Here is a 24,248-nt window from a genome sequence, read left to right on the forward strand (position 1 = left end):
TGTTTTGAAGGATATGGTTGTTAACTTACTGAAACAGAACTCTACACTCTGAAAAATGACAATAACTGCTTTGCCTGTGCGTTTAAAACGATTTTTAGGCCTTGAAGATTAATTTGGGTAAATAAAGACAAAAGAAAGAAACGTTTCTTAAAAGACCAACCACTCTGTTATATGCTACTAGCTTAAGAAATCACTTGACAGTGATATTATGCTTGTTACACGTGTTTACCAGCAGGATAGCAAGACAAATCAAAGACTGAAATGGTTTGTTCTTCACCTGGCTATGTTATTTCTGTCTTCATTCTCTGCGTCCACGCAGTCATGCGCTGTTGTGTTTGTTGGGGCTGAGGCTGGCATGCGTGAATTAAACTGTGGATTTCATGGAGAATACATGAGGCCAGGGACGGTCAGTCAGCCACTGGCAAGCTCAGTCTGTGTGATTACAGCCTCCTTCTCATCCAGGCTCTGTTTTTGCGACGTGGCCAGCTAGAGATTAATGAGTTGAAAGACAACATTAGCACAGCGCTATGGTTCATTCTCACCTCTCTGCTTCTGCTTGGTTGGGCATGCTGCCCTCATCCATTTCTCTCCCCTGTCCTAAGCCATCTTCCTTTTACAATAAAGTCAAAAACCCCTGAGTACTTTGAGTCTTTTTTCTATGAAAAGAATATCTTTAAAGGACGCATTAATGTAAATGTTCCAGATCTTCCGTCGCAATATGGAGATAATCTTGCTCGTTGACATTTATTTTTTCTTTTATGGAAAAAATAAATGCGCCACATAAAATCTCTTTCCACTTGAGAATATTGTGCCTAATAAAATGTCAGTGTGGGATGTCATTAGGAAGGGCCATCATGTTCGAAAAGCTGTACCTTAAATGTCTTGTATCATGAGACACCACATCAGTAATGATCCAAATTATAAAAGCCCTGCATGGGGAGTAAAAACCTGATTTTCTTTTTTAAGTCTTTCCTTTTCGGTTCTTTTTCGTCTCTAACAGCTGCTCGCTGAGGCAGCTCTCTGAGGCTTTGACTCCTGCTGTGCTTCCTCATGTCTGGAGAACAACTTTGATTGTTAACCCATAAATGATTCAATGAGTCATATTTTTAGGCTGGGGCCATTTTGAATGATGTATTTATCAAATGAGCTGTACAGTGCGTGTCCGTATCTGAGTTGGCGTGAAAATGTCTACCAGTGGTAGTTTAACTTTAGTGCTTTTTAATGTTTATTTTACTGCCTTTGATTTGTGGATTTCTATTTCTTTCAAAGGTGAGGAGGTTTTAAAAAAATAAAAAAGGATTTAAATTTGAGGAAAAATGATACTGTCTATTAAAATATGGGTGCCCCAAGTTGGGATTTGCTGGAACTGTAGATACAGTTGAACTAAATAATTTATTTATGCAATTTAGTCAGTATACTGTACATGTAGAATATGCATATAGCTACATTTAAAATATAGAACTTGTACTTAATTCAAAACAATTACTGTGATGTGCATTATTGTATTTTATGAGTATGGGGACAGTTTATCACTCACTCCATGTCTGAGTGCACTTTGGCTGCATGCAGACTACTGCTAGAGTCACTCTCAGAAAGGTGGTAGTTGGTGACTGGAACGATCAAACATATTCTGACCGGGAGCAATGAACTTGTGATCGCGTTGCCTTTGAAATGGCTGCTTTGAAGGCCAGGATCAGTTCTGTGACCATTTGGAGTCAGTCGATGTCTTTAGAACGACTTTGGACGAGAAGCAGATTAAATAGCAATAAGATGGATTCACTCTGTCAGTGAATGGGGGCAAATTGGCAGTTGCATGCGATCTGTTTGTAATAACACAAAGATTACCTTTGAGAAATTGGCAAAAATCCTAACTTTGACGCCATCTACATATAATTAAGTTATAATGAAGTTCTTGACAGAACCTTGTAGATTTAAAACAGAAGTTCAGAAATAACCAGAATACAGTGAGCTGGAAACCGGTGGAGAAGAGTGCCCACATACAGTATGTGTCAGATGAGTGGCTCATTGGCAGAATCTGACTCAGATTAATTTCAACATGTTGGCAATCTGTCTGCATTTATGAAGTAGGAGGCATTTATTTGTTAACACCAATCTGTCTGAGAGTAATTACAGTCTGTCCGAGTCAGGTTGGAGGCATATTGATTCCCAACAGATGATCTGTGCAATCAACTGCTGATCAATTGGTTGCTGCAACTACTTGCAAATTGGTCTTGAACTGCAAAAAAAATCCTCACAATCACTAGGCAACCACCAGCTAGTGTGACTGAGCCATAGCTGCCCAGTTTTTGTTGAAGGAAAGAAAAGAGAAAGTTGAAAAGGCTTGAATGTTGAAAGCTTGAAACTTAGCTAAGATGAACTCTTGACAGTTTATCTTAGCTTAGTTTTAAAAATAAAAATCTGCATTAACCATGAGCAGTGTGGTGTTGCCGTGATTAGCATTCACCTCACAGAAAAAACGTCATGGTTCTGAACATCCAAGTCAGCTGAGACCTTTCTTTACAGAGCCACTGTGCCTCTGTGGGTTTTATCCAGGTGCTCTGGTTCCAGCCCTCATTTTAAAGAAATGCTTGTTAGGTCAGTTATGGATTCTGAAGATAAATCGATAGCTGTGGATTACAGAGCGTGATTGGTGGCTTGTCTCTCAGGGTTACGCCTGCGTTACTTGATATAGATTTAACCCTTAAATCTGTGTCTGCTGGTGCCACTGGAAGCACAAAAACAATGGCCCTCATCCTATAATAGCTGATGGGTTCCTGAACAGGTTAAGGTGGATGTTTAGGTTAAAAAAAGACTCCTTTTTCCTTACCTTGAAGTGTTTCTGTGCCTAAAAGTTACTATTAGAGATGAAAAATATGCCAAATACATTTTCAGAAGTTATTACAGGGAGCTAATTCAAGAAATACCACCAAATGGATTATGTTAGAGAGATAAGAAGTCGTCATTAATTTTTGTTGCTCCAGGGCAACTCTAACTTGATGGCATACTTTAAGAAAGGAAAGCAACATGTAAAAGTAATGAAAAAAAGAAGCCAACAGTGAAAGGAGAAAATATATTCTCTCAGTTACGACATAATCTAAGCAGTAGCACAAAAGAATTTGACACTTTCAGTGCAAATCATGTTTCTCAGAATTTTTTCTTTTTTTTAATCAAACTTTGACAGGAAGTTTTTCTTGTTCTACAAGACAGATGTCCAAGCCTGGAGAACACAATTTCTCCAAAGTTCCACACAAAAGAGCAAATGATTGAACTGTTCTTTGTTTATTTTCCCCACACAGCCTGCAGCCAGTATGTGAGCACTAATGTACCTGTCACCAGAACTATGGACCACACTGAAGCGTGATGACGAAGAGAGTGCAAATAACACAGTAACCTGCCTCATTCATGTGCACATTCCTCTGACATGTGTAGACCTGTAACACATCTGGTTGTTGAAGCGCGTTTTAAGGGAGAGAAAAAGAATAATATATAAATATATATTAATAATATAGTCTATAGATTTTCATAATGCAGATAGAAAAGGCAAGTGTTACATTTCACACCTAGACAGGGAAATGCTGTCAAAGGCAAATGTTGCAACAAGAGACTGATGATAGTGCAAAGGGAAAAGTCAATGAAGTCTACGAAAAGGAGGCCATGGCTTTTAGAATTTCTGTGCCCTGATTTGTCAAATTTTACAGGTCATTGCCTCATTTTCTAATATAAATTGTTCTTGTTTCCTAACTTTGTACATGTCTCTCCCAAAGTATTAAAGCTAGAGACAAATGCTGATCGTGAGTGTCGGCCTCATAGTCATAGTTGCCTGTAGACATTCTAGGCTCTGGTTGCCCAGGTAACTGATGTATTTACTACCAGATCACATGCCAATCAACGGGATTCTACACTCTCAATGCTAGTTGCTTCAGTTGCTTAGCTGGAAGTTGAGAAAAGCTAATTTAGGGCTTGACCCGCTTCCGGTAACCCAGGTGGTTATTACGCCTGTAGCTGCTTGAAGTTGCAGACTGTACAGTGTAGCGAGGAATGCCCAGACCTCTACAGTGGAGAGACCAAACAGCCACTTCACAAGCACTGCACAATATAGAAGAGCCACCTCCACAGGACAAGACTCGGCTCTCCATCTGCATCTAAAGGACAAAGGTCACTCTTTCGAGGATGCCAATGTTCACATTTTGGACAGAGAAGACAGATGGTTTGAAAGAGGAGTGAAAGAAGCCATCTATGTCCACTGTGAGCGACCATCTTTGAACAGAGGCGGTGGCTTACGACACCAACTGTCTGCCATCTATAATCCAGTTTTGAGGTCCCTTCCCAGACGCCTTAACGGCCACTCACACCCTGGGCCATCTGACCTCAGGAAATCACATGATAGGGTGGGGCTAGGTTTCACAATGAGCTCACCCGAAACCCTGGCTGATTGTGACCCACACCCGTTTTCACACCTTGGCTCATGTGATTAGGTAGAGGATCATCAGGGGGTCCTTTTGTCCCTCTTTGGGGGGATACCCTAAAACTGAAGAAGCTTCTCGGATGAGAGGTGAAACGTCTTCAAGCAACTTAAAGAAGTCCAGACACTTTTCTTTCCAAGCTCCTTGGATTACGATGACCTGGATGACTGAGAACCTTCACAGACAGACTGCCATTCACTTTCTATGGTCTCTGGTCACCACATCACTTTCAATCCAGTGTGTATGTAGCTTAAGTCTAAAAGATTCATGAACAGACAAAGATATTTGAGCACAAAGTGAAACTCAAATCATTTTCAGATTCGTTGCTGCAGAGCCACGTTGCAAATCTCCCGTTCCATCACACCCCGAAGGTCATCTATTAGAGTGAGATGTGGTGGCTGCATAGGGCATTTAGGCACAGTGAACTCATTGTCATGTTAAGGAAACCATCTTGCTGTGAGATTTGTGACATAGAGGGTTATCCAGTTGGAAACAGACATTAAAAGGGCTGGACATGGTCAGCAGCTACTCAGGTAGGCTGTGTGATTAAACAATGCTCAGTGCCCAAGAAGAGCAGTGCATTGAGATGCTCTTCTACAAGTAGACAGGAAGCACTTAAGATTTGGCAGGAGATTTTTTTTAAAGGGGTATTAAGTTAAAAGTTGTGATTTGGAAAATAATCTTAAGTGATATGGAGCCCGGGTCCAAAACCACGTAGAGTAATCAACTGAGCGAAAGATGACACACTAAAGTGAAAGAACACACAGACCCCCTTAAAACACACATCCCCACGCAAACTCACAGGAGCGGCTGTTTTCTTGTTTTTACTTTGAGGTCCACTTTTCACATCCCAAACATCATGAAAAATAAATACGTCCGAGTCCTTTAGCGCAAGGCTTAGAGACTGATAATCGACGAAGCTGAAGACGGACTCTGCACGTTTCTCTTCTCATCGGAGTCTATTACTCCCTTTTTCCCAACAATTACTTTGACGAGCAGCAGTTGTTGTACGCAATGACACGTTTCATAAAGAAGAGGAATGGGAGTGGAATGTGCTCCTGGCTTCTCTATTGCTAGTTATTCAGATATGTCATAGAGTTCACACACTCTTTAATGGCACTTTCTGTGTTTTCAGGTACCAAGCGCTTCTCTATTTATGATAATGTATTTCGTAGCTCCCCAATTCTCATATTACCCGAAGCAAGTGGTAACGACTGACTATAAATCACATTTGTAGTGCGAGAAAGAGTGGGTGTTAGGAAGTGAATACTCTTTTTATTCCTATACTTCGGCGAAAATATATTTTTTCTTTCATTTCGCAGGAACATCAGATAATCTCCCAATGCTCTGCCTCCCTTGTTGCCTCTTCCTTTGGTTTTCTCCATTCCTCCCCCTTCTCTTTCTTTTGTGAAATCAAGGCAGAACACACCAGTCTAGTACTTAGATGCATCTATATTGGGATGCAGACTTGTGTGTTTCTGTCAGAAAGGTTAAAAAAAATCGGGATTTTTCACTCCTGTGCTGTCAGCTTCTTATTGGTTGGTCTTTTCTAAAGTAAGCTGTGCTGCACAAACACATCTGGAGATCTGAGATGAAGGTACATTTTTGGAGAACAGCCACATGAATTTATTTTTTTCCACTCAAATGTTTTTACAATGCCACCAGAGATTTAACAAAAAAAACTAATTACACTATACTGTTTATTTGTGCCCCTGCTGAAATCATTTCGCTGTATGATATCATGTTCAATATAAATACAGAACCCAGAGTGACTGGTTTATCATAATCCTTCCAGCAGGAGTCTGAGCCGAGAGGAACTGCTGGTATGATATAACAGTGCGATTAATAATTTTGTGATGGCACTACAGCTGTGGCAACATCCTCAACAGCAATGCTCACAATATTCCTTTAAGGTCTGCTAAAAAGGGCAAGAGACAGTATAAGTACATACAGTGTTTCAGCAATAGTGTGAACACCTTAAATTTCAACATGACTGGTACTTAATTTTTTTTTAGCTCATTCCTTAGCCATCTAGCCCCCAAGTTTTGCAACGTCTGGGGCCGAAAGTGCCAAAGAGTTCAAGTCTTTAAATGGTCAGTTCAAGCAAGTCAGTGGCTGTAGACCTCCAAACTAAAATGGTAAATGGCCTGTATTTATATAGCGCTTTACTAGTCCCTAAGGACCCCAAAGCGCTTTACATATCCAGTCATCCACCCATTCACACACAGGTGATGGCAAGCTACATTGTAGCCACAGCCGCCCTGGGGCGCACTGACAGAGGCGAGGCTGCCGGACACTGGCGCCACCGGGCCCTCTGACCACCACCAGTAGGCAACGGGTGAAGTGTCTTGCCCAAGGACACAACGACCGAGACTGTCTGAGCCGGGGCTCAAACCGGCAACCTTCCGATTACAAGGCAAACTCCCAACTCTTGAGCCACGATCCAACTTCACAACATTCTCATTTTCCCAATGAACAGTTCATTGGCAAAAAAGTAATATGTCTCACCTGTTTATATTTTTAACAAGGCTGAACGTTTAATTTGAGCATCAGGTGGATTAACAGTTAGGTGCCAAAATGGACGTCTGAACTGTTTGTGTGGTGCTGTGGCCTTTTGAAACAAATAATATGGCTTGCTGTGCATTTAGTTGACCATCCAAGAATTCTGTGCTCTGGTTTCGTTGACAGAAACGTTCTAGTGTTTTATTTGTCTGTAGCTAAGCACTAATTATCAGGTATCTGTGTCTATGCAAAGAACAGATACAGTCTATGGACACACCTTGTTAGCAAAGCCGGTGTTAGATTAGCACAAGTTCAGGCTCCAAAATGAGGCTTCATGAACTAGTATGTGATGTTATGATTTATATTGCATCTATTATTGCATTTTAAAAAAGGATACCTTATATACATCTAGAAGTTGACTGTACATTACCCAGGGAGCATTCGCGATTGTTAACTGGCACTCTTAAAACAAAGCTACAAGGTGAATTGAATTAGATGTGCTGAATTTCTGAAACTAAAGAAAATTTGAATCAATTCTTATGTAACTCTGTAGGTTCTTTACACTGTTCCTAAAGTCCACCAACCACCAAGCTCAGAAAAAAAATCAGTAGTTGCAGCCCTTGTGTAATTCTTTGCTTAGTTGACCTATTTATGCCCAGACACAGGTAGTTTGTCTCTGTTGAAAACTGCTGAAAAGATTATGTTTGGACTTTGACACCACCCTAACCTGTATCGCCAAATCACCCACTTCTAGCCACTCTCCCCACCCTCACACCCATTAGCTACACTCTTCTTAGGGAAAAATACATCTCTAGCTATGGAAGAAAAGCACTCTTGTAAAATTCTAGTGGCTGTTTGCAAGGGCTTATAAAAACAGACAGTGGCCTATTAGCACTAAATTAAGCGTTTACATAGCATTGTGAAACTGGAGCCCATACGCCCATTTACTTACAACATGTAGCCAAGTACAGGATAGGGTAGGGGAAATTAAAGTAAGATGGAGAGAATGGGCCAATAGCTAGATTCGCAGGAGGGATAAAGGGAGTTGCGTGGAGAAGAATGACTGGAGCCACAGGTAAAGTTGCTATGAATTGTATTAAACTATTTAGCAACAATTTAACAGCATTTTATGAACAGGAATGAAAACATAAAATAAAATACAGTGACAGCAATAATAATAACAGTCAGAATCCTATCTGAGCTCAGATATGTCAGTCTTGCCGGCTTAATAGTCAGTGTTCAGTCAAGTCAAATCCAACAGGTCAAAAGTTTGTGATTGGTGCGATTTCGTCCTACCGCACTGTTGCAATTGTTCGTGAGAGAAGAGCAACCTGCCCTTCTGGGCCAACTCAGAATGGCTGTGGTTCGGTTCGGTTCAAAGGGAAAGGCTCGCCATCTTCCTCGTCAGGAAGAGATCCAGGTCTCACGATCCCATAAAAAAACCTAGCCTGTAAACAACAGGACAGCACACTTCTAATGTTCAACTCTCAGAGAGGATCTTGTTCAACTCTCAGAGAGGATCTTGTCCACTTCATCCACTCCCGCGCAGATCGCGATGGTTTCAAGGTCCGAAATGTTCACAATAAATCAGGTCCGTTTCTCCAAGGTCCATGCAGATCTCCGGTATGGATATTTGCTCAATTTATCAAGTTAATAGTTATTTTCCAGCGAAAAGCTTGGCGGTGAAAATCAGTGATGGTCTCGTGCACCTCCGTCTCTCTCTGTGTCTGAGCACGTGACGGTACAGAGCAGGGGAAGGCGGGGCTTGTTCCTTCCTAACCAGTAGGGGTGTTAAATATACTCTTTGGGTTTTATTCTTATATTTATAGTATTTATCTTTTATTATTGATTTATTTTTGATCAACTCAGTGATTAACAGAGTAATGATAAATCCCAATTAACAATAACATGTTGTAGTGCATTACTGAGTTGTGTAAACTCACTGGGTTACATCCTCCCCTCTTAAATCTCATGCACGTCCCCGTGCATGGCTCTGGTGGAATAGGTAACATCATGAGCAAGGGAGTCGATGAAAGCTTTGTTCAATCCTTGAAAGAGTGATTTAACCACTGTTACTAGTGGGTTACCTAGCTGAGGATAAGTGAGTCTTTGGGATGGTTGGCGAATTCTTTCAGATCTTCTGATCTGTGTTTCTGTTTGCAAGGTTTCAGGTTCATCATCGTTTTCAACTTGTCTTTCAGGTGAAAGTTGATGAGTTGAGTTCTCTGACAACGGTGAATCTGACAAACTGGTCGACAAAACATTTTTGTCTTTTCGAGTGTCTGTTTCAGACTCACTTGGTGTGTTATTTTGTAGGCTTGTGTCACTTTCACTTGGTGATACGTTTGCTTCACTTTCACGTTCTGTCTGAGGTAGGTCTGTTTCACGGTCCATTTCAGGTAAGTTGGTGTCAGTTGAACTTCCAATTTCGCCTTCAGGTAAGTATGTTTCAGTTTCGTTCTCAGTTTCCTTTTCAGGTAAGTCTGTCATGTCCGGTAATGTGTTAGGTTGTTCGTTATCATTTACAGGATCTTTGTTTTGTTTGAATCCTTGGGTTGGCGGTATAGCGCATACTTGGTAAAAATGTCTGTTTTTCACTTGTGGAGGTTCAGGGTAAGAAAACTCATCTTCCTCTTCCTCAAGTGTTTGGTCGGAGTCAACTTCCAAAGCTGAACTTTGTCTTGTGCGTGGTCTGTTAGTTTTTGTGACTCGCTCGGGTTCATGCTCTGTTGGTGAGAGAAATCCACAGGGAAGTAACAGATCTCTGTGGAGCGTTCTGTTGGGTCCATCTCCGTTTTCTGGTTTTACAGTGTATACTGGTAAGTTTTCCATTTGTCTGGTAACAATATACACTGTTTGCTCCCATTTGTCCGCTAATTTGTGCTTCTCTCTCAGGCGGAGATTTCGAACCAAGACTCTGTCTCCCACATGTAGTGTGGATTCACGGATGATTTTGTCAAACCGTTTCTTGTTTTTGTCTGCTACTTTCTGGGAGTTTTTGATGGCTATTTCGTAGCTCTGTTCGAGGTAGCTTTTCAACTGCTTGACGTATTGAGAGTGAGTCAACTGTGGCTTGTTTGGCTGTGGCAGGCCAAAGGCAATATCAATGGGCAAGCGAGGCTGTCTACCAAACATTAACTCATAAGGAGAATAGCCTGTTACATCATTTTTTGTACAGTTATAAGCGTGAGTAAGTGGTTTTACGAAGTCACGCCAGTGATGTTTCTCGGTGTCTTTCAAGGTACCAAGCATACTGAGTAATGTGCGATTGTATCGCTCAACAGGGTTGCCACGAGGATGATAAGGACTTGTTCGGACTTTGCGGATACCGAGCAGAGAGCACAGTTCTTTGATTGTACGCGATTCAAAGTCTCTCCCTTGGTCGCTATGAAGTCGCTCTGGAAAGCCATAATGAACTAAGAAGTTCTCCCATAAGTTCTTTGCAACGGTGGTGGCTTTCTGGTCTTTGGTTGGAATGGACACAGCATACTTTGTAAAATGATCCGTGATCACTAGGACATCTTTAGTGTTTTTACTGTCTGGTTCTATTGAGAGGAAGTCCATGCAGACTAGCTCCATGGGCCTGGAAGTTTTAATATTTACCAGAGGAGCAGCCTTGTCTGGCAGGGCTTTTCTACGGACACATCTCTCGCAAGCTTTCACTTTCTTTTCGACATCAACTGCCATTTTTGGCCAGTAGAAACGTGACCGAATGAGTTCCAGTGTGCGTTCGACCCCTAAATGCCCCATGTTGTCATGAAGATTAAGCATAACTGTAGGGCGTAAGGAATCAGGAAGGACTAACTGCAACAAGGTCTCTGGCCCCAACTGGCGTTTCCGGTACAGTAAGTCATTTTGGAGGTCAAGACGTTTCCACTCCCTTAAAAATAAGAGAACATCGTGAGACTCAGACTTAGTATCGGCTGGTGGACGTGAGTCAGCTGCCAGCAGCTTGATGACTTTACTAATGGCTGGATCTTTTCTCTGCAGGTTGACAAGATCAGTATGGGTGTATCTGGGTAAGGCTAGGAGATTGTTATCATTGCCTTCTTCTTGAAACATGTCTGGAATGGCACCTGCAGACATGGCAAGTGACTGGACTAGAGCACAAGAGGGTTCAGTCTGATCCATAGCCATATATCTTTGACAGGCTGCCATCACGGTATCGGATTGAAGTTGGAGCTCGACATCTTTGACTGAGGACAAGAGATGGGATCTGAACTTATCAATGCGCTGACATTCCTGGGTAAAAACTGGATCGTCTTCAGGTTTGTCATGTGGTTTCCTAGATAGTCCATCTGCATCAAGATTTTGTCTCCCAGCTCTGTACTTAATGTCAAAGTTATAGGTGGACAATGCAGCCAACCAACGATAACTCGTGGCATCAAGCTTTGCTGTGGTCAGAAGGTAAGTCAATGGGTTGTTGTCGGTGATGACTGTGAATGTGTTTCCATATAAATAGTCATGAAACTTGTCAGTTATGGCCCACTTTAAAGCTAGAAATTCTAACTTGTGGGCGGGGTATCTAGCTTCACTACGGGATAGACCACGACTTGCATAGGCTATAACCTGTGTGGTTCCATTCTGCACTTGATAAAGAGCTGCCCCAAGTCCGGTTGTACTGGCATCTGTGTGTACCAGGTAAGGTAGCTTTGCATCAGCATACCCAAGGACTGGTGAGGTGGTGAGTTTTTCAATAATAGTTTGAAACGATTTCTGGCACTCTGGTCCCCAACGATCACCAAAGGGCTCTTTGGGGTTCAGATACTTTGGATCACTGGGTGGGTTTTTACTATGCTTTCGTCTCGGAGGATAGCCAGCTGTGAGGGAGGTGAGGGGCTTGACAATTTTTGAGTAATCTTTGACAAATCTCCGGTAATAACCGGTAAAACCAAGAAACGATTGGAGTTCTTTTAAGGTTTGGGGTCTCGGCCAAGTCTTGAGTGCTTCAGTTTTTTCGGGATCAGTCTTTACGCCGTCTCTAGATACAATGTGGCCTAGATAACGGACTGATGTTTGGAAGAAACGACATTTGTTGGGCGAGAGTTTCAGCCCGTACTCTCTGAGTCGCTCAAGAACATGAATGAGTCGGGTCTCATGATCTTCAAGGGAACTGGAAAAGACTATCAAATCATCCAAAAAGACTAACACTTCTCTCAGATTGATGTCTTTCATACACTTTTCCATAAGCCTTTGGAAAGTGCTTGGGGCATTTGTTATTCCCTGGGGCATACGATTAAATTCGTAGAAGCCGAAGGGGCACACGAAGGCTGTCTTTGGCTTATCTTCTTCACACATCTCGATTTGATAGTACCCTGACTTAAGGTCCATCACAGAGAACCACTGAGATCCTGCAAGAGCAGAAAATGACTCCTCTAAGTTTGGCAAGGCATAGGCATCGCGGATGGTCTGCAAGTTAAGCTTCCTAAAATCAATGCATAACCGCACATCACCATTCTTTTTGCGGACCACCACTATCGGTGATGAGAATGGAGATTCAGATTCTCTGATTATGCCTGCATCTAAGAGGGCTTGTAAGTGCTTTTTAACTGCCTCGTAATCATGGGGATGAATCGGGCGAGATCTCTGTTTGAAGGGGGTTTCATCTTTTAAGTTGATGTGATGTTTTACATGTGTGGCATGCCCAAAATCAAGATCATTGTGTGAGAAAACATCAGAGAAGGTGTTTAGCTTTTCAGCTATCTTCTCTTTCCACTCTTCAGATAGTGGTGATTCACCAAAGTCGAAACTGAGAGGGGGTCTTGAGGTTGAAGTCTGCTGCTGAGAGTTACACGTTGCAGACACCTTTTGGTCGCCTTTCTCAGGCTCAGGACATGGCATGACACAGTCAGGGGCAACTAGCTCAGCAATTACACAGTTAGTGGGCAATGTAATGTCATGGTTAGTCTCGTTTCTCAGCAACACAGGAACTTTATAAGGTCCGTGCTTTGGCAGAGATATAAGGCAACAATCTACAAACACACCACCAGGTAGGGAGCCGGTAGTGGGCTGTTCAATAAGTGCACACTGTTCAGGCTTAGCGTGGCTAGCATGCATAAAACCTTCCACTAGTAGCTTTTGATTTGCAGGAAGGACTTCTTGGGTTCTACTTTGAAGTTTTACCAAGCCGATCTTGCCACTGTCACTTTGTCTTTTTCTGGATGCTAATGTCTTTAGCACTTGTTGGTATCCATAAGGGAGTACCTTAAAGTCAGGTAAGGTGTTCTCACAAAGATGCTCATATAAGGGGTCAAGTGTATTTGTGCCAATTAGTAGAGGTGTGTCTGAGTTTGAGCGAATGTCAGGGACAACTAAGGCAAGAGTAGATAGTTCAAGCTCTGACTGATCGAGATCTTTGGGGAACATGATACTCGTCTCAATGTATCCCAAGTAAGGGACTGTCTGACCATTCGCACCTTCGACCTCTAGGAGATCACTGATGGGTTTTATAGGATGATCAGGTAAGTGTTCTTGATAGAAGGATTTGGCAATAGTGGTTACTTGAGAGCCTGAGTCGAGCAAGCAACTACATTCAACGCCATTGATAACAACTCTGGCTGTGCATTTTCTACCCACAAGTCTTTTGGGAAGTTTAGGCACTGAGTGAACATTAGCTGTTTCACATTGGGCTTTTGTTGTCTTTTTCTCAGTGGGACTTGGTTCAGATTTAGCACCCATCTGTCCCGCGACAGGGGCTCCTTCTAGTTTAAATTAAATGACTCATCAACTGGTCTGGATATTTCCCATTCTCGCTGCTTCTGTCTGAGGGCATTCCTTTTAGCTGCTACTAATGCTGGGTTGGGATCATTACTACAGCTGGAAGCGATATGACCATCTTCTCCACACTTGAAACAGTATCCAGGTTTGGGTTTGGCTGACACTGCAGCAATTTGTGGTATCTGTCCCGGCTTGTTCTGAGTTTTGGTACTTGGGTTCCTTTTTGCTTCCTTTTGAAGTTTCTGCGATCTTTTCTCTGTTTTATCAGCTCTGAGCTGTGCGATTTGAGACCTGAGGTCAGCAATTTGCTTCTGGAGGTCAGACGAATTGCTGTCCATTTCATGCTCATAATCGTTCCTACCTTGAGAGCGTGTGGTTTGCACGTTAGAATAAACACGAGTCTTTTGGATCCCCAAATGTTGTTTCATGCGGGTTGCTTTACTTGCCTGTTTGTCCTCCTCGGTGCGTAGGTGGAGGAGTAGCTCTGCAAAATGAGGTGGGTCGTCTTTCTTTTGTTCAAGTTGAAGGTTTGCAATCAATGAGCTGTCCCAACACCCTCTACAAAACTGTCTCAGGAGCTGTTTATTGATGTCACTAGAAGCAATTCCGTCTCTTTTTATGACTAGGTTTAGCACTGTGTGCAATCTTTGCAGGTAATGTGAGGGTTTTTCACCTCCATTCTGATTGGTGTTTAAGAAGCGAGCAAAGAGTTCGTCACCGTCCTCTACAGTTGCATAGGCAGAATCAAGATGTTCAAGGTAAGTTTTGGGGTTTGCTTTTGGACCAAAAGCTTTCACCAGGTCCGCTGCAGGGGGTGAAAGACTTTCAACAATCTTTCGCACAACTTGAGTTTCGGTGAGCGAGGGATCAGTCAAGCAAAACTCTACGCTGCTGCGCCAAGTGTCATAGTCAGTTTCGAAAGGAGGATGTGGAACTCTCCCTGAAAAAGGTTTCAGTCTGTATTGCGAGTTTGGTGGGGGAATGACTTCACTGCTTTTAACAATGTGCTCTACAATAACCCGCTGCACTTCAGGTGTGCTTAAAAGGTTGGTGGGAATCTGAGGGGTTTGTTTCTCAGCCTCTGCCGGTGGGTGAGTATTCAAGGCACTTACATGGTTGCTATTGGGTGTTAAAGGAGAAGAAGGTAGGGCCTCATCGCTGTGGGGCACTGGCTCTTGTTCAGTGGAAGGCTCAACTGTGTGGACATCCCCTCCCAATGACTCCCCAATTTTAGCTAGTTCATCCATCAAAAGGTCTTTAAACGATCGGTTGCTTCGTGCTGCCACATCTTTAAGCTGTGACAGGTAAGTTACAGTAGCTGATGCGCTGGTTTCAATGCTATACGCACTGGCTAGGTCTCGAACGTGATAGACAACTTCAGGTTTCACAGTGCAAGGTCTGTCATAAGGCAAATATCTTTTCTCTAGTTCTTTAGCAGTAGCCTCATGTTGAAATTCCACAATAATCTGACCACCAGTTGGTAGCTTAATCTGCCTACTGACAGGACCGAAAGCTTCTAAGAACTCAATTATTTCTTTATCAATGTCTGTGTTAGTTAAACCACTGACCAAGACAGCATTTTGAACTTTAACATTCTCTGTTTTCACAACTTCCATGGTTAGGACACGTAAAAGTACCAGTAGAAAAAAAATACAAGTCACTGTGAAGCTCCAGGCACTCTTAATCGTTTTATTAAATTTTGGGTGGACTAACAACTCTGCAAACCCTCCTGGCTGGCTCGCCACTTTCTGTAGCCAAGTACAGGATAGGGTAGGGGAAATTAAAGTAAGATGGAGAGAATGGGCCAATAGCTAGATTCGCAGGAGGGATAAAGGGAGTTGCGTGGAGAAGAATGACTGGAGCCACAGGTAAAGTTGCTATGAATTGTATTAAACTATTTAGCAACAATTTAACAGCATTTTATGAACAGGAATGAAAACATAAAATAAAATACAGTGACAGCAATAATAATAACAGTCAGAATCCTATCTGAGCTCAGATATGTCAGTCTTGCCGGCTTAATAGTCAGTGTTCAGTCAAGTCAAATCCAACAGGTCAAAAGTTTGTGATTGGTGCGATTTCGTCCTACCGCACTGTTGCAATTGTTCGTGAGAGAAGAGCAACCTGCCCTTCTGGGCCAACTCAGAATGGCTGTGGTTCGGTTCGGTTCAAAGGGAAAGGCTCGCCATCTTCCTCGTCAGGAAGAGATCCAGGTCTCACGATCCCATAAAAAAACCTAGCCTGTAAACAACAGGACAGCACACTTCTAATGTTCAACTCTCAGAGAGGATCTTGTTCAACTCTCAGAGAGGATCTTGTCCACTTCATCCGCTCCCGCGCAGATCGCGATGGTTTCAAGGTCCGAAATGTTCACAATAAATCAGGTCCGTTTCTCCAAGGTCCATGCAGATCTCCGGTATGGATATTTGCTCAATTTATCAAGTTAATAGTTATTTTCCAGCGAAAAGCTTGGCGGTGAAAATCAGTGATGGTCTCGTGCACCTCCGTCTCTCTCTGTGTCTGAGCACGTGACGGTACAGAGCAGGGGAAGGCGGGGCTTGTTCCTTCCTAACCAGTAGGGGTGTTAAATATACTCTTTGGGTTTTATTCTTATATTTATAGTATTTATCTTTTATTATTGATTTATTTTTGATCAACTCAGTGATTAACAGAGTAATGATAAATCCCAATTAACAATAACATGTTGTAGTGCATTACTGAGTTGTGTAAACTCACTGGGTTACAAACACATCCCGCTGAAGTTTAAGGACAGGTAAAAAAATGATCAGTGAAGATCATAGTGTTTGTAGTGAAACAGTATTGCTCAAAAGTTTTGAGCCCCCCCCTCATTCCTTTATATTTTACTTCCAAAGACTCAAAAGTTCTTGTAATTTAAGTGTTCGTGAGCAACAGTTACTAGTTAGATGTTCTTGTGGTTGTACAAAGTTTTTTATAGTTTAAACAAGCATGGAATAGTATTTTTGCACAACCAAGGCAATTCCCAAAGAGCTATTAGACAAAAACTTGGGATCTGTCAGCATGGTGTGCAGTGTGCCCTTAAAAACCTGAGGAAACTGGACTGAACTGAAGTACAGTGGCAGACCTGAGAAATATCTAAAGTAGATGAAAGTTATGTCTGTGGAAAATAAAGAAATCAAGCTGTGTAGGCCTAAAAAGGACTTGAGAGCTCCTTCAGTACATTCATGTACTGTTTGCTGAAACCTCAGTAAAAATCAGTGAGAAGAGGCTAAAGTACACTAAATGACACAAGTGCCACGCTGCAAATCAGGTCTTAGTGAGTGTTTACAGCCAATCTGTAAAAGTACAGTGGAGGCTCTGTCATGGTTTGTCACTGGGAATCTTGTCAAAATTGATGAATTTACAAATTTAGAAAAATAATGTCAGTTTTTGCACTAAAAGCGTGTCTGGATAGAAAAACACACTATAGCACACAATTAGGCATGAAATGGCCACCCTGGGAGCCTGGACCTCAACATTACTGAAGCAGTGCGAGATCATCTTGACATGGAACAGAACAAAAGGTAGAAGAAGAGCTTTGAATGTCCCTCAAGAAGAACAACTATCCCTGAAGTCTACTTTTGGAAATGAAAAGAAACCTTGTCTATAAGAGAGTTCAGGCTGTGTCGAAGAATAAAGGTGGTCACACCAAATATTCACTTTAAATCTTGTTTGAATTCAGAATTCAGATTTTTTTCTCATAGCTTGTACTTCCATGTATGTTTGCATATGTTTCAATAAATCACTATTTATTCAATAAATCCAATTTTCCTAACATTTTTGCTCAGAGCATAATTACTGCAGGCTCATGTACTAGGTTGTTACTTTTTTTTGAAAAGAATAAGCCTATCAAAGCTTTCTAAAAAGAACATTACTTGATATGAATCAAGTAATGTTTGCAGTATCATCCTTAGATGTAAGCACAATCAAAAAACATCAGCACATTTCCTGCCCTCATGACTCCTGGAATAATCTGGTAAAAGCACTTTGATCTCTCAAACAAAACACAACCTTCACTCTGTTTACTTTCAAAGATACCTCTGGTGTCAGAAATCTAAGAGCGATGTACTTTAACCTTCAATCCAAAATTAGAGCACAAACAAATCAGGATCATAGTTCTAAACAAATGCACACAAAACCCCCGACATAATGTGACGTCTTTTAAATTTGATGCTTCTCTAGATGTATTGGCTCTGTGTTGTATTTTGTTCCTCAACTAGATTACCTCATGCATTTCCATCAATTATCCGAGGCTCACTGCTGTGAGAGGACCTCAGATATACAAACACAGATGAGGGACGTGGTTCTATTGTTACCAGGGTAGGTAAACTGCCCGAGGAGCAGAAAGGCTCCTTTGTTTCTCCTCTAGACAAGAGATGTGGGTGAGCCATCACTTGAAACACTCCTTGTCTAGCCTGCACACCCAACAGTCTCTAATAAAGCTCTCAGGGTTTGTATTACGCCCAATCATCATGCCACGAGGGTGTGCTTCAGACACACTTGTGTGGAGCAGAGGATTGAGCCTTGGATTGTGTCTCTAGTTTTAAAAGGGAGATTCCACTCAAATTAATCCTCTTTCATCAGTGTTTTATGTCAGCACCTTGTGCGTAAAGGGTGAGATTACGATCTTAGGAGAATGTGCCGTTGGCTATAAACGCACAACGCAGGTCCTAAGGTAAATTCTATAGCTGCATTTACTGGAAGAGAAGCAAGAAAATGGTTTTGTGGTAGAGAAGGTGTCAGATAGTACAGTTTACGTGATCTATCTGTGTTGTTACGCAGAGTACAGCTGTGTTTCACATTGAGTAATACGGAAAACTTCAAGTGCGTAATTGAGAATCACTGGTATTCATGACTGTTTGCAAGGAAGGAATACACATTAATCAAGATAAGCACGGCACACAAACACACATTAAGGCCAATTTACAAACACACACAGGGATCTGGGTGCATTTTTTATTCATTCCTCTGTGACAGGCTGGGCTAAGGCGGCAGATGTGTGACAAACAGGCACGCTTTCTAATGAGGATGGATGGGAAAGCATGTTGGATCAAGCAAAAATACAGAAGACTAATGAAGGCTGACATCAGCAAAATCAAACCTGTGTGGTTGTTTTCTTTTTTTTTCTATTTCTAACCTACATTGCAGGTTATTAAACAGGATGTCCTTAAAACCCTCCTCCTCTGCATTTATCCTAATACCATTGTAGACTAACCGCAAATTCTCTGCCTGTCCTTCAGTCCTCCCTACAAAAAGGAACAGGACATTTTTTTTGCCACTTTTTTGTGATTTTCTGTGTTTCTTCTAGCTGCTAAGTTAAAATACTAAAATACTTGAAAGTATTAATTTCAGCTAAGACCAAAGGCTCTGCTGAAAGGAGCGAAAACAGGCAGCAATGCATACTTTTTTCCAGAGAGAGCAATAAAGTTTACCTTTCCCCATGAAGAGATGCTCATTTGGGTAACCAGAATTAGCATGAGTCAAGCTGTGAGTTAACTGAAACCAAACAGTGATCTTTGTTTAAACCTAACCAAGTAGTTGTGGTACCCAAACCTGAACAAATGGCAACTGAACACAAACAGCAAACCAAAATGGAACATGTAAAAATAAAACCAGAGAAAGTGTAAAAACATTGGTACCAAGAGACTTGAACTGGGGTTGTCTGAGCGACACGCAACCGCCACCACCACATCCTGCTTGTTCTTTTTTGTGGACTGTTGACTGGAAGCACCACAGTTCCCCTCTGAGAACACAAATGTATAAACATTGGGACTATTTCACAAACTGCCTGGATAAACTTTAGTCAAGGCTTCACTAACTGCCATCAGATAATTATATGTGTGTCCATGAAAACAAATCAATGGACAAAAAAATCTAAATAGTCCAAAAGTCTTGTGCCACCCTTCATTTCGTCATATTTTGCTTCCAGGGAGCCAGGCTTTCTTGTAATTTTTAAAAAGTGGTCTTGAGCAACACTTTTCCAGGCTTTCTGAAGGTCTTTTAGAGTTTTCCACAGTTTACACGAGCATACTAATAGATTTTTGCAACAGCAAGGTGATTCCCAAACAGCTATTAGCCAAAAACTTAGCATATGTCCGCATGGTGTGCAGTCTGTACTTAAAAATCTGAAGAAATTTGACTGGACTGAAGTAGAGGACAAAAGAAGAAGTGGCAGATTTAAAGCACATTTATCTAAATCAGATGAATAGTATTTAAAAGTCATGTCTTTAAGAGATCTAACTGATCTAACTACTGTTTGCTGAAGGCTTATCAGAGTAGGTCTCAGTGGAAGAGTGGCTGTCAGGAAGAAAAGCAGAGAAAGGTGTGCCAAATTACAAAAGATCTGGATTGAAACTCAAATCTGTGGCAACACCAGGTGTTATGGAGAAATTAATCAATAAATGAATAAATTTGACACTTTTGGTTCCAATCATTGGCAACATGTACAATGTACAGTGTGTGATAATCTCCAGAAAGGAACAAAAACAGCCAGAATCCAAAAAAAGAGTGTTTAATGTTCTTCGAGAAGACTGGAGAACTAATCCTAAAGGCCCCTTAAAAAATCGCAAATAATTACAAAAAATGATTGCTGAAGAATTCAGGCTGTGTTGAAGAAAAAAGGTGTTGAATTAAAGCTGGCCAGAACGTGTACTCTATACTGCCTTATATGCTGTATTTCTATTTATGGTTGCATGTGTTTCAACAAATCACTGCATCTATTTCCCATTTTGCTAGCAAAATCAAATGAAATCAAATGATGGTGGGTTGAGACTTTTGGACAGTGCCGTATTTCCAAATACAAATACAGCTGTTGGAGGAAAATTCAAGTGTAGCTCAGAGTCTGGGAAATTCAACTTTTCATTTGTAAGAGGATGGCTATGTCATTTCCTCTTTTAAAAGTTACTACTGGAGTTGCTGCCAAGCGAAAGATTAACCTTGCCCTCCTCTTTCCAAGAAGACAGTAGTAGCACAAAGCAGCTAGTGTTAAATAATAAAGCAGGCACTTCTACTTAGGAGCATGTGGACGCATTTTAACTTAGTTAATCTAGGTTAGAAAAATGTGGGGCGTTTTCTTGTCAGCCTATCCATTAAACCTTTTCCCTCCTTTCTTTCTCAAGTCATATTTTCATGTTTGGGCATCTTTGACTTCTTTGTTTTTAATGTATCATCAATGCATAACACATGTATACATTTTCTGCTGTATAACAGATCATTACAAATGCCATGGATTTGGGGCCTGTCCAATTCAAATACAAAGGGAAATAAACCAGTGGTGTTGAGACAGACACGAGACTTTGCTCTGCTGATTTATTTCTGCTGCTGTTTGCTTCAGAAACGACAGCACTGACAGCACTTTGCCGAGCAAGTTCTGTAAGAGACGGGGGGAAAAAAGAGCTCCTCAGCAGAGATGGGTTTTAAGTAGTTTCATAAAAGCAGCTGGAGAAATGCATCATGGGTGCTCAGTGGGTTAAGAAGCAAATCGTGTATCTGCAATGTTAAATTCATGAAAAAATAATGGAGCTGGATTCAGGAATAAATCAGATCTCTAGAGTGCAACTTTTACCCAGGCTGCTGCTGAAACACAAGGAAGGATGACAGTCTGACCTGTCCTAATTAAAGCATAAATAATGAAAGACTTGCATCTTTCGTGCATTGTTTGAAATTAATAAATGTTTTAATTCAGAGGTAGACGCTTTGAGAACTTGAATTCCTTATTAAAGCAGCGAGTCGGTGACGCACAAATATTCAGAGGAAAATGTGGCAGCCCTTACAAGAGGACGCACTTGATCTTGGAGAAGTGAGCAGCCTGCATGTACTCGGCGCAGATGAACCAGACTTGAGCAAAAACTCACCCGCATAACCTCTCATAACCTCTTGCCTAACTCCATTTCACCCATGCACAGTTTTACAGCAGCAGCAGCAGGCGTGATTAGACCAGGATGCATTTGGCTGAGCCCAGCTGTGGAGAGCCAGCCAGTGGATGAAGAATATCAGTCTCTCATCCCGCTAAATGAAAACTAAATGAAAGGCTCTCAGATGGTGTGAGAGTTGCATAAGGAGGCACCGAGCGAGGTCCCGGGATAAGCTGATTACATGGCAGACTCATATTCATTTCCACAACCAATCCAAGTTGAGCGACAAGGCTTAGAGAGCCCCGCTCCCCGTTACTATTGCACCCACTCCACTCCTCTCCTCTCTTAATACATATCTTTTTCTATTTTGTTGTTGTTGTTGTATGTGGCGAGTGTTTATCTGTGTGTTTGTGTGTGTGTGCTGCAAATGATCCCACATGCTTCTCTGACCGCAGGCGTCAAAGGCAACTGCTAAATCTGCTTCAGATAGTTGTGGTTACAATGCCACTAACAAAATGTACACACACGGTTGCTCATACATGTTCATGCACTTACACACACACAACCAAAGCACTATACTTGAAACGGCTTAGCCGAATGTAAAGTAGACACTGAGGCTTAGCAGCTGTGAAGGTGAAAGTGACAGGACAGCTGGGGATGTTATCCAATTGTAAGCATTTGTCCTGTTTGTTATTTTGTGTGCGTTTGTGTGGTTAGTTCAACAGTAGCGGTGCTGTCAGGAGGTCAGAGCTGGCTTCAGAGGAGAAAAGGTGGCAGTTTAATAAAGTGTCGAAGCTCAGCGTGACTTAGCAATAGTTGTTTTTCACCACGTGATGAGTGAGGGGTTGATGAGAGAGGCGGCGAGCAGAAACGATCTTCAACAGGTGGCAACGCTTGGTCTGCCTTTTTCTCTCAGTATATGTCTAAGCCCACGTGCCTCGCTATGTGTGTATGTGTAACACAGCGTCTGTTATTGTACAGCTAATCCTCCACAGAGGCCACAGCATATAAACAGAACAACTGTGCTCACCATGTGACATGCTCAGAGGACCAAGGAAACACCAGCGCTTCCTGGTTTACTTTTAAACGTTTGGGAAACAATGCCTCCATTTTGAACAGAAGAAGCAATTTGTCCTCTTCAGCAGCTGCTCTCATAACATTTTGCACGTGTACTGATCAGTATATAAAAGTGACTTTAATTCAATTCAGTTTTATTGTGTAATGCCAAATCACAACAGCTATCGCCTCAGGGCAGTTTACATTGTCATGCAAAGACCCTACAATAACACAGATAAAAGGCCAACAATCAAATGATCCCATTTGAGCAAGCACTTGGCGATAGTGGGAAGGAAAAACTCCTTTTTAACAGGAAGAAACATCTGACTGAATCAGGCTCAGGGAGGGGCGGGTATCTGTGGCGACCAGTAGCCAGATCTCTGGCTCTCTGTGGAAGAGAGCCAGAGATTAAATTCCGTAGAATCCGTACATGCCTTACTTTTGTTAATTCCCTTAAATTAAAGCTAAAAATCTCCGCTTAGCTCACAGTTAACAAAAGTAGGGTCATTGACCACATACAGTATTTACAGACATTTGACCAGGTACACCTTGCTAGAACTGGACTGGATTCCTTTTTGCCTTCAGAATTACTTTAATTTTTCATTGCATTGATTCAACAATAAGCTGGAAATATTTTGTAATTTCTCAAATATTTATTTAGAAATTCTGGACCATATTGAGATGACAGCTGCAGTTTCTTCACCTGCACATCCATAATGACAATCTCCCGTTCCAGTATAATGGACTGAGATCAGCTGACTGTAGAGATTGTTTGTGTACAGTGAACTCACCATCATGTTCAAGAAAGAAGAAGTCGTACTTATACAGCACCTTTCTACACAGCACTCAAAGCACTTTCTACTACAAGTCTCAGTTGTCCAATCAAACACACACAGTCATATAGTGCTTTTATCTACACCTAAGCACTTTTTAAAAATGTATCATTTACAGACAAACTCCAATGACTGCATTACAGGCAACTCATGTTCACTATCTCGCCAAAGTATTTTGGCACAAGAAGTGGAGGAGCTGAGAATGGATCTACCAACCTTTTGATTGATAAATGATCCCATCTGCCACCTCAGCAACAATAATCTAGGTAGGTTTTAGCATTTAGAAGCAACTGAACTGGTACTACAGGGCCCAAAGTGGGCCAAGAAAATATCCTCCATGCACTATACCACCACTAGCATCCCAAATTTGACCAATATCTTCAGGTCTCTTGGTGAGCCTACGTGGAGTGTAGATTCAGTTTCCTGTGCTTAGCTGACAGGAGGGGGACCCGGTGTGGTCTTCTGCCGTTGCAGCCCATCTGCTTCAAGGTTCGATATGTTATGCTCTTCTGCATACTGTTACTGTTGCTTTCCCATCAGCTCAAAGCAGCCTGGCCATTCACCTTTGACCTTAGCCATCAACAGGCATTTTTGCACGTAGATACTCTAGTAAGGAGCAGTGCTATCATCCCTCAAATCGTCTCCAACACATGGTTGGTTTCATTTTAGTAGATGCATTTCCTCTTGCTCACAAGAACGTAGTTACGCTACAGCTGTAACCACAGTATATCCTGTTTAGTGAACGAACAAAGAAAACAGAGTAGATCAGAAAAGAAAAAGGGAAAGTTAATTAGGAAATGTCTGTC

Source organism: Rhamphochromis longiceps, linkage group LG22, assembly GCF_057381845.1.
Source record: "Rhamphochromis longiceps isolate RC_006_pf linkage group LG22, R_longiceps_female_GT1.1, whole genome shotgun sequence".
NCBI classification, from domain to species: Eukaryota; Metazoa; Chordata; class Actinopteri; order Cichliformes; family Cichlidae; genus Rhamphochromis; species Rhamphochromis longiceps.